Source organism: Panthera uncia (genome assembly GCF_023721935.1).
Source record: "Panthera uncia isolate 11264 chromosome A3 unlocalized genomic scaffold, Puncia_PCG_1.0 HiC_scaffold_11, whole genome shotgun sequence".
Lineage (NCBI taxonomy): Eukaryota > Metazoa > Chordata > Mammalia > Carnivora > Felidae > Panthera > Panthera uncia.
Genome location: NW_026057578.1, coordinates 70,651,892 through 70,669,833, shown reverse-complemented (window position 1 = coordinate 70,669,833; position 17,942 = coordinate 70,651,892). Strand labels below are relative to the sequence as shown.

Below are 17,942 nucleotides of genomic sequence, written 5' to 3'. Positions count from 1 at the left end.
AAGTTATCTTTAAAGGTTTCTCTCTTCCATCCTTGGGTGATAGCATCTGGGAATATCTTTAAGTATTTATTTAAAGTTGTAAAATTTGTTCTGTATTGTAGTTGTCATCATCGTTGTTCTCAAATTGTTCTGAATACTACAGATAGCTTTAAATTGTAGCAGTAGTTATAAGATTACCTGTGAACATTTTGTTTGCTTTTGCTTTTTGTTTGTGTTAAGAAATTGAGAAGATTTTATGGAAGAAATCACCAGCTAATCCTTTAATGACAGTTAATTTGTTGCCTGTATGAGTCACTATTCAGACTTCTTCAATTATGGACTATTTTTAATTTTGTAAGGACAAAGTTCAAATTCTAACGGACACACTTCCACTTTTTCTTTTCTTCCTCCCTCCTTCCCTTTGATCCTTTTTTTTTCCTGTTTGATCCTATTTGTTGTTAGGTACATTGAGGCCATAAAGTTTAGTGGAAAATGAGAAAATTAAGAGAATAAAACATTTGTGTAGAATCAGTGTATCTGGACTAGAGTTTTGGTCCTACCGTATGTAATTTGTAAGTTCATTTATTTACTGTATGCTTTTGTTTCCCTGCTTATAAAATGAAAGTAATAGTACCTATCTAGTTTTTATTTGACTGAGAATAAAATGAGATGCCTGTGAATGTAGCTCATTCCTTTTAAGCATAATATATACTTAAAATTTATATATAGTAAAATTTATTCTTTTTAGTGTATAGTTCTATGCGTTTTGATGTATGCATCAAATGTGTACATCTCACATCTATGATTTTGATGTATGTATAATGTGTAACGACAATAATAGTCAAGAAACAGGACAGTCCCATCACCCTCATACCAAATTCCATCATGCTGCCTATTTTTAATTTTTTTTTTTAATGTTTACTTATTTTGGGGGGAGACACACACACACACACACACACACACACACACAGTCCGAGTGGGGAGGGGCAGAGAGAGGGAGACACAGAATCCAAAGTAGGCTCCAGCTCTGAGCTGTCAGCACAGAGCCTGATGAAGGGCTAGAACTCACGAGCTGTGAGATCATGACCTGAGCTGAAGTCAGATGCTCAACTACTGAGCCACCCAGGTGCCCCGGGCTACCTATTTTTAATGAATCTCCCCACCCCCCTTCACCCTTAACAACCACTGATCTATTTTCCTCCCTGTATTTTGCTTTTTTTGCAGAATGTCATATATAACATATATATACATAACATATATTTTGCAGCATATAACCTTTAACTTAGCATAATGCTTTTGAGATGCGTACATATTGCATTATCAGTAATTCCTTTTTATTGCTAAGAAGTATTCTATTATATAAATGTAACACAGTTTATCCATTTACCAGTTGATAGACATTTGAGTTGTTTTCAGTGTTTGGTGATTATGAATAAATTGCTACAAACATTTGCATGCAGGTTTTGTTTGAATATAAGTTTTAATTTTTCTTGAATTAATACCTAGGATTGTTGGATCATGTGGTAAGTGTATGTTTAACTTTGGAAAACAATTCAGAAGTTTCTTATAAAGTGACTATACAGTTTGTATTCCCTCCAGTAATGTTTGAGAGCTTCAGTTGCTACACATTCTCCCTGACACTTAGTACTGACATTTTTTTTTTTTTTTTTGCTTTTAATGGCATCTCATTGTGGTTTTAATTTGAACTTTTCCTGATTGCTAATGATATTGAACATCTCTGATGTGATTATTTTCCATTTTTCCTTTTTTCACCCATTCCTTTTATGTTTGGGTATTTTTTTTTTTTTTTTATATTTTCAGACTTATGGAAATGTTTTCACGGTACAAGGGATTCTCATATACTTTTCACCCAAATCGTGTTCTTTTGCTCTTTTTTACTTGATTATTTTATTTCTTCTATTTATCCATATATTTTTTCTGAACCTTTGAGATTAAATTACAGGCATAATGTTTCTTAAAAAAAATTTTTTTTAATGTTTATTTAATTTTGAGAGAGAGCCAGCGCATGAGAGGGGGGAGGGACAGAGAGAGAGGGAGACAAAGAATTTGAAACAGGCTCCAGGCCCTGAGCTGTCAGCACAGAGACAGACATGGGGCTTTCCAGATTTTTTTCTTGTGGTTGACTTCAAGTTTCATAGTGTTGAAAATATGCATGGTTTGATCTCAGTCCTTTTGTACTTCTTGAGGGATGATTTGTGGCCTACTGTGTGATCTGTTTTGGAGCATGTTCCATGTACACTTGAGAAAAATGTATTCTGCTGCTTCTGGATGAAATGTTTTGAATAACTGTTAAGTCCATCAGGTCCAGTGTATCTTTCGAAGCTGTTGTTTCCTTGTTGATTTTTCTACTTAGATGATCTGTCCATTGTTGTAAATAGGGTGTTAAAACCCCCTACTATTAGATTATTATTGATAAGTTTCTTTGTGTTTGTCATTAATTGATTTATACATTTGGGTGTTTCGAGTTGGGGGCATAAATATTTAAAATTGTTAGCTTTTCTGGGTGAATAGACCCCTCAATTATTATATAGTGCCCTTCTTTATTTCTTGTTACAGTCTTAAAATCTAGTTTGTCTGATATAAGTATGGCTACTCTGGCTTTTTTTGGCATCCATTTGCATGACAGGTGGTTCTCCATCCCCTTACTTTCAATCTCCAGGTCTTTAGGTGTAAAATGAGTCTCTTGTAGGCAGCATATAGATGGATCTTGTTTTTTTTTTAATTTATTTTTTCCATTCTGATACCCTATGTCTTTTGATTGGAGTATTTAGTCCATTTATATTCAGGGTGATTATTGAAAGATATGAATTTAGTGCCATTGTATTGCCTGTGGAGTTGGTGTTTCTGGTGATGATCTTCGGTCCTTTCTAGTCTTGTTGCTTTTGGTCTTTTTTTTCTCCACTCAACGAGTTCCCCTTAAAATTTCTTGCAGGGCTGGTTTTAGTGGTCATGAACTCCTTTTTGTCTGAGTTTTTGTTTGAGAAATTGTTTACCTCTCCTTGTAGTGTGAATGACAGTCTTGCTGGATAAAGAATTCTTTCTTGGCTGCATTTTTTCTCCCCCATTCAGCACATTGAATATATCCTGCCACTCCTTACTGGCCATCCCCTTTCTGGGGACACATCTGCTGTGAACCCAGTCTGTCTTCCCTTGTAAGTTAAGGACTTATTCTCCCTTGTTGCTTTCAGGATTCTTTCTTTGTGTGTGTATTTTGTGAATTTAACTATGATATACCTTGGTGATTGTCAGCTTTTGTTGAATTTAATGGGAGTTCTCTGTGCTTCGTGGATTTTGATATCTGTGTCCTTCCTCAGATTAGGGAAGTTTTCATCTATAATTTGTTGGAGTAAACCTGCCCCTTTTCTCTCTCACCTACTGGGACTCCCTATGATACAAATGTTATTCTATTTTGATAAGTTGCTGAGTTCCCTAAGTCTACCTGTGTAATCCATTACCTTTCATTTATTTCCCTCTTTTCAGCTTTGTTATTTTCCATAATTTTATCTTTTCTATCACTGATTTGCTCCTCTGCTTTGTCCATCCTCATTTTTATGGCCTCTCTTTGGGTTTGTGTCTTGGTTATAGCATTTTTAATTTTGGCCTGATGAGATTTTAGTTCTTGTATCTCTGCAGAAAAGGATTCTCTAGTGCATTCTATGGTTTTTTTTCCAAGCCTAGCTAGTATTCTTATAATTGTTGTTTTAAATTGTAGTTTAGACATCTTATATGTGTATTGATTAAATAGTTGGCCTATAGCTATACTTCTTGTTCATTCTTTTGGGTTGAATTTCTCCATCTCATCTTTTTGTCCAGAAAAGAGAAGAAGAAAAAAGAAAGAAAGAAGCAAACAAAAACAAAACAACCCCCCCCCCAAAACAAAACAAAACAAAACAAAACAAAAAAACTAGTTCCTGGGTGTGTTTGGTCTGCTTGCTAAAAGAATCTAGATCCAGGGGTATCTGGGTGTCTCAGTTGGTTAAGTGTCAGACTCTTGGTTTGGGCTCAGGTCGTGTTCTCACAGTTTATGAGTTCAAGAGCTCTATTGGGCTCTGCTGAAGTGTGGAGCCTCCTTGGGATTCTGTGTGTCCTCTCTCTGCTTCTCCCTCACTCACATGTTCTGTCTCTCTCAAAAATAAATGAACATTAAAAAAAAAAATTAAAAAAAGAATCTAGATCCAAGTAAATAAATAAATAAAATGGAAATAAAAAAACCAAGTATTTAAAAATAAAAATCAATAAAAAATTAAAAAAAGAACTAAAAAAAAGAAATGGAAAAAGATAAACATTTAGAGAATAAAAGTAAAAAGGAAGCTGGATTCTATTTCCCCTAGAGCTGAGGCTTTGCAGCACTCTATGATCAGTAGACTTGGTAGGAGCTAGTTTGTCCTGGTCTTCTGGGGGAGGGGCCTGTTGCCCTGATTCTCAGGTGAACTTCCCCCTTTGGAGATCCATCTGCAGGGTTCAGGGGGTTGGGGCTTGGTGTAAATGGCTCTGGCCTCCAGTAGATGGCGCTGTTTTTGCTCCCAGAAGGCTTTCAGTGCTGATCGGTTGGATGAATATGGTAGTGCCTCGCTCTATAGCCCTGGAGCTGAAAGTTCCTACCCCCCCCCCCAGTTTTCACAGAATCCTCACAGAAAAGCAGTCAGTCACCCTTCTTGTCCCCAGTTTATGTCAGAACCCTGTGTTCACCTTGCCTATGTCCGAGTTTTTTTTTTTTGTTTTTTTTTTTTGTTTTTTTTTTTTATCTCTGGCGCATGACTGAGTTAAAAAACTCCACATTTTAGGGACTCCAGGAGCTTGGAACCTTGCTGTTCCTCTGGGGGGGAGGGTCTTGCAGTGCTTTTGCCTGTTTGTCTGCTGTGTAAAGAAGGTGATCGTATGATCTGCAGTGGTTTGGAGTTTATGGAAGGCAGCAGAAAGTCAGCATCCTAGCTTGCTGTCCTCAGCTGGAATCCATGCTTCAGTGACTGGGAACAGTGCAGCATCTTGGTGCCACCCTTCTGGTGATCCAGGGGATCCTCAGTCCATGCTGTCACTCTTGGGGCTCCACCCGATCTTGCCAGCCTAGCACCTTTACGCCGGGCACTCCCCCATGGTAGCTAGCGGACTTCTAAAAGTTCAGATTATGCACTCTGCTGCTTATGATACTTTGCAGTAGCCTCTGTAAGCAGGCTCCCTCCCCATCACCATACCCTCAATTTTATCTTCCCCAAGTCAACTGTCTGCATATCCTACCTTCCAAAACGTGGTCACTTTTCTACTTGCAGGTTTTGTTTTCTTAGACCTCCTATTATTGGGTGTTCAGAATGATTTGATAACTATCTAGCTGTGTTCGAGGGACAAGACAAGCTTAGGGTCCTACCTCCTACCTCTGCCATCTTAACTCCTCCCACCAGGATCACTTCTTTAATTTAGTTGTTATGTCTCTTTAGCCTCCTGTAATTAGATTTTTCTCTGTTTTTCTTTTACAATTTTAACTTTTTTCTTTTTTTTTTTTTTAACATTTTTTGAAGATTTCAGGTCATTCATTTTGCACAGTGTTTTTCATTTTGGGTTTGTCTGATGTTTTGTCTGATGTCTGAGGTTTTTTTCTTGATAGCGTTCTGGTTATGTATTTCTGGCAGGAATATCAAAGACATGAAATGGTATCTTAGTGTATCTTATTAGGAAGAATATGACTCATTACTGGTACTGTTAATTTATGATAAAGTGTTTTGAATATGTGAAACTTATCATTATAAAGATGTTTTGGGGCGCCTGGGTGGCTCAGTCGGTTAAGTGTCCGACTTCGGCTCAGGTAATGATCTCACGGTCTGTGAGTTCGAGTCCCGCGTCGGGCTCTGTGCTGACAGTGCAGAGCCTAGAGCCTGTTTCGAATTCTGTGTCTCCCTCTCTCTCTCTGAAAATCCCCCACTCATGCTCTGTCTCTGTCTCAAAAATAAATAAACGTTAAAAAAAATTTTTTTTTTAAGTAAAAAAAAAAAAAAAGATGTTTCATGGAAGCCTTGCTGTAATATTTGATTTCTTAGAGGGGAGATTGCTTTTTATGTAGTTTTTTTTTTCCCACATGCACAGTTAATGGATATTGTGTATATAACTGCATAGTAAGCTTTCATTGTGGCCTAGCCATGTGCAGTCTCTATTTGAGTCTCTATTTGAGCTCTATTTGAGCTGTCTGTAAGAAATCTACCATACAAGGGCGCTTGAGTGGCTCAGTCGGGTAAGTGTCCAACTTCAGCTCAGGTCATGATCTTGCCCTTCCTGAGTTCGAGCCCCCATCTCAGGCTCTGTGCTGACAGCTCTGAGCCTGGCCAGGCTTTGGATTCTGTCTCCCCCTCTCTCTATCTGCCTCTCTCCCATTCACATTTTGTCTCTCTCTCAAAAATAAACATTAAAAGAAAATGAAAAAAAAAAGAAATCTGCCATATAGAGGAGTGAACAAAATTAATTAAATCCTGTAAAGGAGATAGACGTAAAGTGTTCAAACTATTAAAAGAAAGCAGTACAGATCACGTTGGGATAAAAGAGGACGATTTTTTGAGCAGAGTGTTGTATACCAAACCCTGTGTCAGGTGTGTTACATGAATTAGCTAATTTAATTTTTACCATGATTCTCTAAGATATGTTCTATTATTATATCTGCTTTTACATAGATGAAGAAGACATAAAAACACTGTACTGAGGATCAGAAGAACTGTATTCGAGTCTTGATCCTACTATTGTCTGCATATGGGTTAGAAGAACACTTTCTTAATTGATTTGATGAGCTATTAATAGATATTCATTGACGAAAGTGTTCCTGATCAACCTGTGCTTGGGAAATACCATGTACTATATTACCCCATGTAGGAAAATAAGAAACAAACAAACAAACAAACATTTGTTCTGTAGTTTAATGTGTCTATCCAGAGAGAAGTGTCTTCTGTGCTCTGACATCCTATCTTAGTGTCTTCATAGCTCTTCTCACTGACTGCATTTATTGTATTTATTTGCTTTTTTGTTAATTGTCCTCTTTACTAGAAAGAATGCTCCATGAGAGCAGGCATTTTTTTTTATCTTGTTCACTGTTGTAACTTCCAGATCAGGCTTGGTATATGGTGGCAGTTAGTAATTTGTTGGGTGAATGAAAATCTCTCTCAGGCCTATTATAAAACAACAGTTGTTTTAACTTTAACCCAGAATTTTGAAATGTATTTGACCATAATATTCTTTTTCTTTGTGGAACACTTAGTAAAATCTCAAAGAACATTAGCGTTCCATGGAACTATTTGAGAAATGCTAGTTTGGTCATTTAGTTTACACTTTCAAAATATAATGATCCTGGTTTATGAAATTCAGCATTGTTCCTACTTATATAAATATTTGGAGAAAATTAGAGATGCAGAGTTTTTAGTGATTTCTATTTTAGGATATAGTTAACTTGTAATTTTTTATGTTAATGAAAGAACAGTTGCTAGGATAATTCAAACCAGTTAATAACTTCAAATCACTTATTTTTAGTAACAGGTTTTATTTAGTTTATTTGGCTGCAAACTGACTATCCTAATTATGTTTTATATTGTCTACTACAAAAAATAATTGGACTTAAGCAGGAGGTTAATCCCGAGGAGATATAGTACAGGCAGTACTTTTATATATTCAAGTACAGCGTCAATTGTAGTAGGTCCTTGTTTGGAAGGAAGAGTATTTTCTTAGAAAGGAAAGGTATAGCTTTAACTTTTGCAGAAATGCTAGTCAGAGAATGGACATATGACTTTTTAGTTAGGTGATCTGTGCTCCAGTGTCTTCTTGCCCCATAAATAATATGATAAACTTAAGCAACCTGCTTTGCTTACCTGTATATACCTTTTTCAAATAACTGTAGTGATCCATGTTTCAATCTATAATGGAAGAGATTCTTTCATTAAAACAAAATGTAGGACACTTAAAGGTTTGCAACAGACTATAGATGATAATGTTTTGATTTGAAGAAGAGTGGCTGGACCACCTGAACATAAGTGAGGAAGGGACTGCCCATCTGGTGTAGCTTGCTTTACCATCTGTAGGTTTGTCTTCCAAAACTGTTCTTTGCTGGAACTTTGAAGTATGTTGTCCTCTAGCTGCAAGGGAAGCTATATTCTCATGCATGTTGTAGTACCTGTTCTGATGGCCCAGTTACCACCTAGACTGTTGATGGAGGTTATAAATATAAACCTGGAGGATCAAGAGGTAGGAAATGAATATAGAACTACAGAAACTTGAGAGGTGACTGGAAAAGTCATTGACATCAGGGATGTTCGAGTATGACTGAACTGAACACTAAATGTAGAGCACAAATTTACTCCTCCACTGTTTATAATGAGAACATCTTCTCTACACACAACTCCCCATGATTTTTATAAAAATAAGTTCAAAAGGGAGCTTTTCAGTTTGATAGCAGTAGGAATCGAAATGAGAAAACCTCGCAAGAAAAGGGAAATTCATGAAGCTTCTCCTTATCTTTCCATGTGAAAATTGTCATTGAACATTTTTGCTAACATGCAGTTTAAAGTTTATATATTATCAACAGTCTGCTCCCTTAATTTCTTTTCTTTACCCTTATCTTCTCTCCCCACTCCCTTTTCTCTTGCCTCATAAATGCATACATAGTAAATATTCTAAGGATAGATTCGTCAAACTGCTTTGGGAATAAGAATATCCTTATTCATAAATATAGTAGATTCTAACTGAAAACCCAGCTAATTATATAGTACATAGGTTTTCTTTTTATTTTGCTATGTATAAAATAACACTGGTGAATTGGAGGCTCAAATCCAATCCAAAGTGACTTCACAGAACAAGTTTTATGGGAACTGCACAGCATGCAGTTTTGGCTTTTGATTGATTGTTTTCCATTTTTTGTTCTTCTGTGTCTCTGCTTATTCTGTGTAACCTTCAATGTTAAACATAGCAGGAATGCCTAATAAGAATAAAGTGTTTTATAAATAGTGTTATGTGAGGCTGCGTATTTCAGTATTTAACTGTGAAGTGTGTCATACTTTAAGCTCACGGGCATATCTTTAACCCTGACTCTGCTGATATATTCCAGAATTGAAAAAAACACAACATATTTCACTTTTCACTAGTATTTTCATGAATCATTGATCATTGATAGGGATAATTTTTTAGGTGCAAGCAATTTTGAGGTTTAGAATTTGTATATTTAGTACATATTAAACGTTATCTTTGGAGTTCTTAGATTTTTCAACAGAAAGATTAATTATCCTCTTCAGGGATTGTAATTTAAGCATTTTTACTTGAGGGCATGTTCTTGAAAATGTGAATTTGAGTTTTCCTAGATCAAAAGTATGGTGTTCACCAAAAAGGCATATTTTAAAAATGTTAATTTCATGTTCTGTTCACTTTCATACTCTTCTGTGTTTTAAGACAGTATCTTTTTGATTCTTAAGTAAGCAATTATGAAACTAGGATATTATCTTTCTTATGTTTACCTTTGTTCAATTAAATCTGTTTATATAATCTGTGTTAGTCATTTTGATAAATTTAAGCTTCTAACTTTTAAAGATGAGGAAATCATTATCCTTATATTGTCCCTATATAACTTTTTTTTCCTCTCTTTGATTCCCAACTTTTGTTAGTTCAATATCATATTTGCATGTTAGTGGAAATGACACTTTACATCCTGTTCTGTTATGGTATCTTAATTCCTTCATTTAATTTTATTCTTAGTTCTGTAGTTAAATAGCTTAGAAGTTTATCACCAATTACTTTGCCATGGCTTTCCTAGCCCTACTTGGCTAACTAAATTCTTCCTTTAATAGGGTCCTCTAAAAGGACACATGGAACTAATGCTCCTTGAGTTTTACATGTTCATAATTGAATAATGATTTTGTATTTGGACAGCAGTTTGATTGGATGTATAATCCTTGGGTCATACTTTCTTTAAAAAGTTTTAAAATAGTGATCTGTTGGGGCGCCTGGGTGGCTCAGTCGGTTAAGCGGCCGACTTCAGCTTAGGTCACGATCTCGCAGTCCGTGAGTTCGAGCCCCGCGTCGGGCTCTGTGCTGACAGCTCAGAGCCTGGAGCCTGTTTCAGATTCTGTGTCTCCCTCTCTCTCTGTCCCTGCCCTGTTCATGCTCTGTCTCTCTCTGTCTCAAAAATAAATAAACGTTAAAAAAAAAAATTAAAAAAAAAAATAGTGATCTGTTACGTTCTAGAGTTGAAGTTGGAGGCCAGCCTAATTTTCTTTTCTTTTTTTTTTGGTGACAGTATTTTTGCATGTCTGTTCTGTATCAGATTTTTTTTCCTGAGACACAGTGTGCCCTTTCAATAGACCTATTTATATTTATTTAGTAATTTCTATACCCAGTGTGGGGCTTGATCCCACGATTCAGAGATTAAGAGTCACACACTCTTCTGATTGAACCAGCCAGGCACACCCCTTCAATAGATTTAGATGTTCTTTATTTTTGGTAATTCTTTTTGGAATTATGTCTTTAAATATTTGTCTGTTCTGTTATGATGGTTTTCTTGGGCTCCAATTATTCATATATTGGATATCCCATCTGTTTTTATATCTATTCCCCTCTCTAATACTCATTTAAAAAATTTTAACTTTAACTTTTTTTTTTTTAATCCTCTGTGTTCGTTTTCACAAAAGTTTATTCTCTATAGTGTTTCTTCCAGTTTCAACTGCATTTCTGTGATTTAGTTTTCTAAGTCTTTTCTAAATTGTCCAAGTTTATATTACACAATTTCTTATCACCTAGCCTTCTTTTACTTGAGCTCTTATATCTTAGTGATATGACTTTTTTCCTTAACTTTTTTCTTTTTTAAATTTACAGCAAAAGGTTAACTGTAATTTTTGTTACTTGGTGGCAAGTAAAGAGGGTTTTTTTGGGGGGGTCTACTAACAGTTTTTCCTGTAATTTTATCTCCTTTTTTGTAACTTCATGTGGATTTCTGCTTGTTCTTTTGTGATAACTCATCTGGAAATGTTGGTTTTCTGAGATCAGTTATTTTCAGGAGATTTTAAAAGAAAAGAGCTAGAGCTACATTTCAGACTAGCTAGTATTCCTTTTGACTCGGGATTTTTGGTTGTTGAGTTCATTTAGTTATTATTTTTTTACCAGTCAGTGGACACAGGCATCTGTGGGATTTTGCAGTGCAGTTTCCCTTCTCTGGAAGCTGAGACAGACTACTGTTGCAAATATAGTTTCTTTGTATGATTCCTTGTCAGGCCTGGTTCTTCTGACTTTCAGATTTCAACTGGGTGTAGGGCTGTTCTGCTGTTAGTCCATAAATCCTATCCCTCTGCTGGGAATTTATGTTTTGCAACATACCTTTGAGGAGTTTACTTTGCTAGCTTTTTCTGAGATGTGCAGCTGAGACATCTTTTCTCCCTTTCCTCCCTTAAGTACCCAAGATTTTAACCTCCTTTCTTTCAGAAGCTTTTATACCATTTTTTGCCTGGAGTTTTAGCTGGATCCCAGTTTTGCTAAAAATGGAGAGTGTGTTTTTATTTCTTAATTTCGTTGCTGATTTTTGGACTAATTGCTTTTGGATACTTTCTAAGAAGAGTAAGGGGATGCTTTCTAAGAAGAGTAAGGGAAATTTATGGCCCAATATTAAAATTGAAAGTCCATATTAATTTTTAAAGTAGAACAAAAGTTCTTGATTTCAGTGTTTTGCAGTAATGTAACCCCTGTAACCCCCACCCCACCCATACAGTGCAATCTGTTTTCTTTAGATACCATTGACTAATGCTACTCAGAATGTCAGTTTGTTTATACAAGGTACTTAAGCTAATACTTCTTTTATCAGAGAAGTCTTATTTTAAGAAAAATGTCAGCTGAACTAAACAGTATGCTTAGGGACATAATTGATTCACATTCTGGTCAAACCTTACAGGGTTGAGGATTGGGAACAGTTTGCATATTGAGTATCACTGCTCTACATTATGTGTGTGTGGCTGTCAAACTTTATCACTTTATACATAGTTAATGCAATTGTCTCTTCGTTCTTCATACTTAGTATTGCCTTTGACCAATTAATTGTATATGGTCTTCCCTGGTTAGTATGGCTGAAATAGAAGTGCTGTTTCTATATAAATAGGAGTCCTTGGGATGAAGGATAGTTTGGCATATACTTTTTCTCTGATAGGAACTCTTCAGTGTAATGATTCATTTCTCTAAGTCATAACATGGAGCTCATACTTACCACCATACAGAGGTGGTAAGGAGAATACTGTAATATGAATGTTCAAAATTGTGAATTGGAGAATTACAGAAGATGGTAGAATTCAATATTATAGCTCTAGAAGATGTGATTTTAGGGGTATTCTATGTAAATAACATGTTTATCTTGATTCTGTTGCTGAGGAAACATGGAAAAATAATCAACATATAATAAGATGGTGGAATTTTATTTTTTTGTCAAAGACTTTCATCTGATTGAAGGATGTGTTTTTCTGGATATGGTCTTTCATGTCTAACTGACCATTGGAATTCTCTCTTTCTGTCAGAAACCATGAGATATGTCAGTGTCAACATGTAGAATTAGATTGAGATATTGGCTACAACTTTTTTGTTATATTCTTAACATGATGGATTTTGCCCTTGAGGTCATGGTTTTTCCCATTAGTGTGTATCTTTCAGCTTGTTAGTCATTGGGCAGACATGAAGAACTTGGTAAGAAACTTTATAATAATAATGAAGTTACATCTTTTTCTAAAGTTTTCTAAGTAATTAAAAATTTTTCTAAATATCAATAAAATACTACATTTGAGACTAAAGATTCATGGCCAAGACATATGGGATTCTATCTGAATTTATAAAGAAAATGTTTTGAAATTATGCATTTGATCTTAGTGAGAAAGTCTTACTTTATAACCATTCTGATTATAAACTTTAATTATGAAATAAATAGCTGTGAGCAGTGCTACTTACCCAGTGAGGTTCTTGAAAGAATTCTGCATCCTTGCCAGTCACATTACTAAAGTGAATTATTTCAAGAATGTCACTGATTATAACTAATGTTTGCTATTATTGGATTTAGTATAGTATGTTAATAGTTCTTCCGTCTTGGGTATAGATAAAACCTTGGAAAAACATCAACTCTGAAGTCATATAGAATAAATTAGCTATTAAAAAAAAAAGAAAAAGAAAATTCCTTTGTCATTGCAATCTGGTTTCTTTCCTAGTGCCACCAGATGTCAGTGTAACCACAGGACCGGAGAAATACTGCAGTAGATAAATGCCTTCTGAATGTTCTAAGTGTATAAAAAAAGTTGTATATGTATTAGGTATACAATGGAAATATGATTTTATTATTGAATTGCATAGAAAAATGAAGTGCATAATGGAGAATAGAGTACATGTAGAACTTAAAAAGCATAGATGCAGTTAAAAATTCATATATAAGTCAAACATGCAAATAGAACACATAGGTGATTCTCTGATGTTCTCAGAAATCGCCATCCTGCTGCTATTCAAGAGGAGATGGACAGCCTGTGCCTGAACTGTCCACTTCAGCCTCACTGAGCGTGATGTTTCTCAGTAGAATTATTGTCAAAATTTGAGCTTCAAACTGAAATAATATATTTCTAGCTTATAAAGTTAAAACTCAGGGCACTGTGATTTGCATTTGGTATAGGATTTGTCTACAGTAGTTGCCTAGAATACATGGTTACATTAGGTATTTTCCAAAAGAATATTCAGTATGATAATTGCATTTCAAAAATTCCTCTTTTAAAAATCTGTTCTTTAATGAATGCTGCATTAAATGATGATCATTATTTACTATTAGGAATTGATTATTTCTAGTTAGATTTATTACTTACATGTCTGCATAGGTCTACTGCTATTTGTCCCAAATGAGTATGCTGTGTTGATTTCATGCCTTCCTGAAATCTGCATCTGGGGCTTTGGACTGCACTTAATGTATGTATTCCATGCCTCAATTAAATTGTGATTTTGGTTAGAAGTTTTATATGGGTCAAAGACTGTTTTCAGTTCCTTGATGTCTTCTTTTCAAAAGTATTTTGTTACTCAGGATGTTTCCCCAGGTTATTCTTCCCCACCAACCCCCAGATTACTTCTTTTGACTTCTTTTTTCCTTTAATTTACAAAATGGAGAAACTTACTTCTTCAACAATATAAACTGTCTCCCTAGAAATTATTGAGATTGTCATCCTTGTTTTCTTATAGGCTCTTAGCTTCTCCAACACTATAATATAACCTCTTGTGGGAGGGGCACTGTCCCTTCCCTCAGAGCTCCTGGTTTTCTTTTCTGCTGTCTCAGCTGGAGTCTTATAGACAATACCTGTTTGTATGGAAGGGAGGAAAGACCTTCTCCCATCTCTCTATGTATCCCAGACACTTTGAGCTCTGCTTTCCAAAGTGGGGTGTTTTATTTCATCCTTATTCTTTATCCTTGGGCTCTGATCTCTGTTGAATGCCAGTGTAATATCAGATCATTATGATTCTGCTTTCTTTTTGTCTGTGAGAACCAGAGTACTTTTGTATGTTCTAGAATTACTCATTTCCTTTCTGTCCTTGAGCAGTTAACCCCGAGCCATAGGAGCCACAACTGGTGGCCTGACCCCCTGTCTCCATTGCCAGGTATCTTAGATGTGCCTAGTATTCTAGATTAAATTCCAATTCAGTTGAATTCTAAACTCTAGACCAATGCTGTCCCATAGAACTTGGAAATATCCTATATCTACCTTGTCCAGTATGATAATCACTAGCTATGTATGGCTCTCAAGCACTTCATATGTGGTTAGTTTGATTGAGGTACTCAAATTTTAATAAATTAATTTAATTACAATTAGGTTGAATTTTTAAACTTTAAATTTATTTTATTTTAAATCCAGTATAGTTAACATACAATGTTATATTAGTTTCAGGTGTAGAATATAGTGATTCAACAATTCTATGCATTACTTACTGCTCATCATGGTAAGTGTACTCTTTAATTCCCATCCCCAAATTGGCTCATTCTCCCCACCCACCTCCCTCTAGTAATCATTAGTTTGTTCTCTATAGTTGTCTGGTGTTTTATTTCTCTCTCTCTTTTTTTCTTTGTTCATATGTTTTGTTTCTTAAATTCCACATATGAGTGAAATCATATGGCATTTGTCTTTCTTTACTTATTTCACTTAGCATTATATTGTCTAGATTCATCCATGTCGCAAATGGGAAGATTTCATTTTTTATGGCTGTGTAATATTCCATTGTATATAAGTAAGTAAAAGTGTTCAGTTAGATTTTTATTCTGGTATGTTTAAAATTCATATTTGTATACATTAGGAATATTTCAGATATGCAGAATGTTTTTGGAATTCTCGTTTGAAATTGTCTTCAAAATTTGTGGCAGTCTTAAGTATAGAGAAAAATATAATAAATTGCCATGTTCCTGATACTGAACTTCAGTAGTTTTCAACTTAGGGTAAATCTTACTTCAGTTATAGCTCTGCTCACTATCTCCACTCCATTATTTTGAAGGAAAACCCCATTCATCATACAATGTAACACCTAAGTATTTGCATATATATCTGCGAAGGTTAAAGATGTTTCTTGAAAGAGCAACCACAATGCTATTATTGCTCTTAAAGGTAACAATACCCAATCGGTCTTCAAATTTCCCTGATTGTCATATATATGTTTATGTATATTTTTCACATTGTTGAAATCAGGATCCAGTTAAGGTCTCTGCATTGTAATTAGTGTATTTGTCCCTTATTTTTTTTTAGTATAGTGTTTCATCATTTCTACCTCATGTAATGTTTGTTACCTGTTCACTGATTTTAGAACAAAGTCTTGGATGGAGAAGTGGCTAACAATCATAAGCATCTGCCAGGAATGCTAATGGTGTTCTAAAAGAACGTGATATATTTGCAAGAGTTGAGTTAATTTTCCTTGTTCTCCAGACGCCATCTTGTGCACAGATTGTTACTGATGCTCATGTGAGCACATATTACTTGAAGATTCTGATTGAGAGGTATGTTGGTACATACTAAAATATGATACCAAAAGGATACAAGGGGACTTAAAGTTCTATACTGCTGAAATGTCTGGTCCTAGTTATTGGCACTCATGAAGTAGTTTCTTTCCCCTCCTCCTTCCTTTCTTCCTCCTCTCTTTCTTATTCAAAATATCTTTTAGGATACGTTTCATGTATATGGCCATCCTAGTATCATGTAGAAATTTGTGTTATTTTTTAATATCCACAAATATCACTGTTTCGCTGCTCAGAATCACTTGAACTGTGGAAATGCTTCTCAAATAAAATTGGTATTACTACCTTGTCAAGGAAAAGAAATAAATTTTAGTTGAGTGCCTATACTGCATAGAAATATATAGGTATGGTTTAATAGTAACATTCCCTCAAAAGTAATTCTCCAGCCTTACCATAATGATTAGGTTGCTGGAGTTTTTGCAGGAAAACATTAATAGGCTTCTAGAATATGATTGGCAGTGACAATAAACACATACACTTAAATTATAAATTATATTCCAAATTTAGGTGAATAGAAATTAATTTCCAATAAAGACTTTGCTGGGACTAGATCATAGACAAGTATTGAAAATCTTTGAACTGAGTGTTCACTTTCAAATGAGTGTAAGGGTTTTTTTGTTGTTGGATTGGAAGGAAGGTATTTGAGTTGTGGTCACTGGTGACTGATGAGTGCAAAGTCAGTGACTGTATATAGCCCCAGTGTGGCCAGGCAGAAAATGTGCAGTTTGTTGCCTTGGAATTTAAGTCTTTCCGGATTTGTCATTATCAGTAGCTGAAGCCTACTCTTACTGAGACATGAGAGAATGAATAAATGATACTAATTAAACAGTCTAAGGAAATGTGTGTAGAGTTAGTGAAAATTTGAACAGAAAATGGACAAGAAAGAGCATAAAGGTTCTGTGTTAACAGCTTCTGCCTCCCTTATGGGCCCAGTTGTGTTTTTTGGAAGAGAGGAAAATCTGGCAAATGAATGGCTGTTTGTACAGAAAGTGACCATGGAAAGCTAGACGATTATGGGCTTTGGACTCCTTTTTTGAGAATGGGAAAATAGTGTGTATGTTTGTAAAGCTGATTGACAAGATCTATACAGTTGAGGAAGAGGAAAGGTTTATTTAAACCAATAAAACTGGTCATAGGTAATTATTATGGAGGAAGTAAATTGGATGATAAGGTTCACTGGGACCAGAAGATAGATTATAAGTGCTGATGCCTAGAGAACGTTAGGGACTATTGAGGAAAGTAAAACACAGTCTAAAGGGACAGCCACTACTTGCTTTAGCCCAGTGTTGCCAGATTTCAAGGTACTTCAAATATGGATATCTGGGTTGTTTTTTTTTTTTATGTGAAATTTCCCAGTTTTTGAGTGTTGCCTCAACTGTAAAACAAAACAAATGAATAAAACCAAATAAAACTTTGTGGACCAAATAAAATACATGTGGGGATAGAATCCAACTGATAAGCTTTTCAGTTCGTGACCCTCCGTAGAATATATTTATTTGTTGTTTACAGAACACAAGCTAATGGATAGATGAAGGCATACTGTTTTTATCCCCTGAAATACGACTTCAGAGGTCTGACTTTTTCTACACATAGCAGATGTTTTTGATCATAATGAGGAAGCAGGACTGTGTTCTAGACCTTTAAATCATCTGTCTGTCCCTGCAGTGTTACTTCACTAATTCCACAGTCTTCTCTATATGCTTCTTACTCTAGGCTGCAATACAGGATCTGAAATCTTATAGGGAAATGCTATAAAAAGATTGAGTCATCCCACAGGTATTATATAGGAATTTCTGTCTTATGGTATTGAAATGTGATTTTGAATTGTTCTTTGGACTGAAATTCTATTTAAAGGCAAATACTAAAGTGAGCTTGAAGATTGTGGCCTTGGGTCACTACTAAAATCTGATAATTGTGCAATTCTGGCTTTTCTTATTTATTT

General features: G+C 35.2%; 1 protein-coding gene across 3 annotated transcripts in view; it reads left to right on the top strand.

The window, feature by feature from the left end:
* The window catches only part of ASB3 (ankyrin repeat and SOCS box containing 3), a 116,334-nt gene that overhangs the window by 46,946 nt on the left and 51,446 nt on the right, over positions 1-17,942 (top strand). The gene's annotated exons all lie outside the window — the stretch shown is intronic.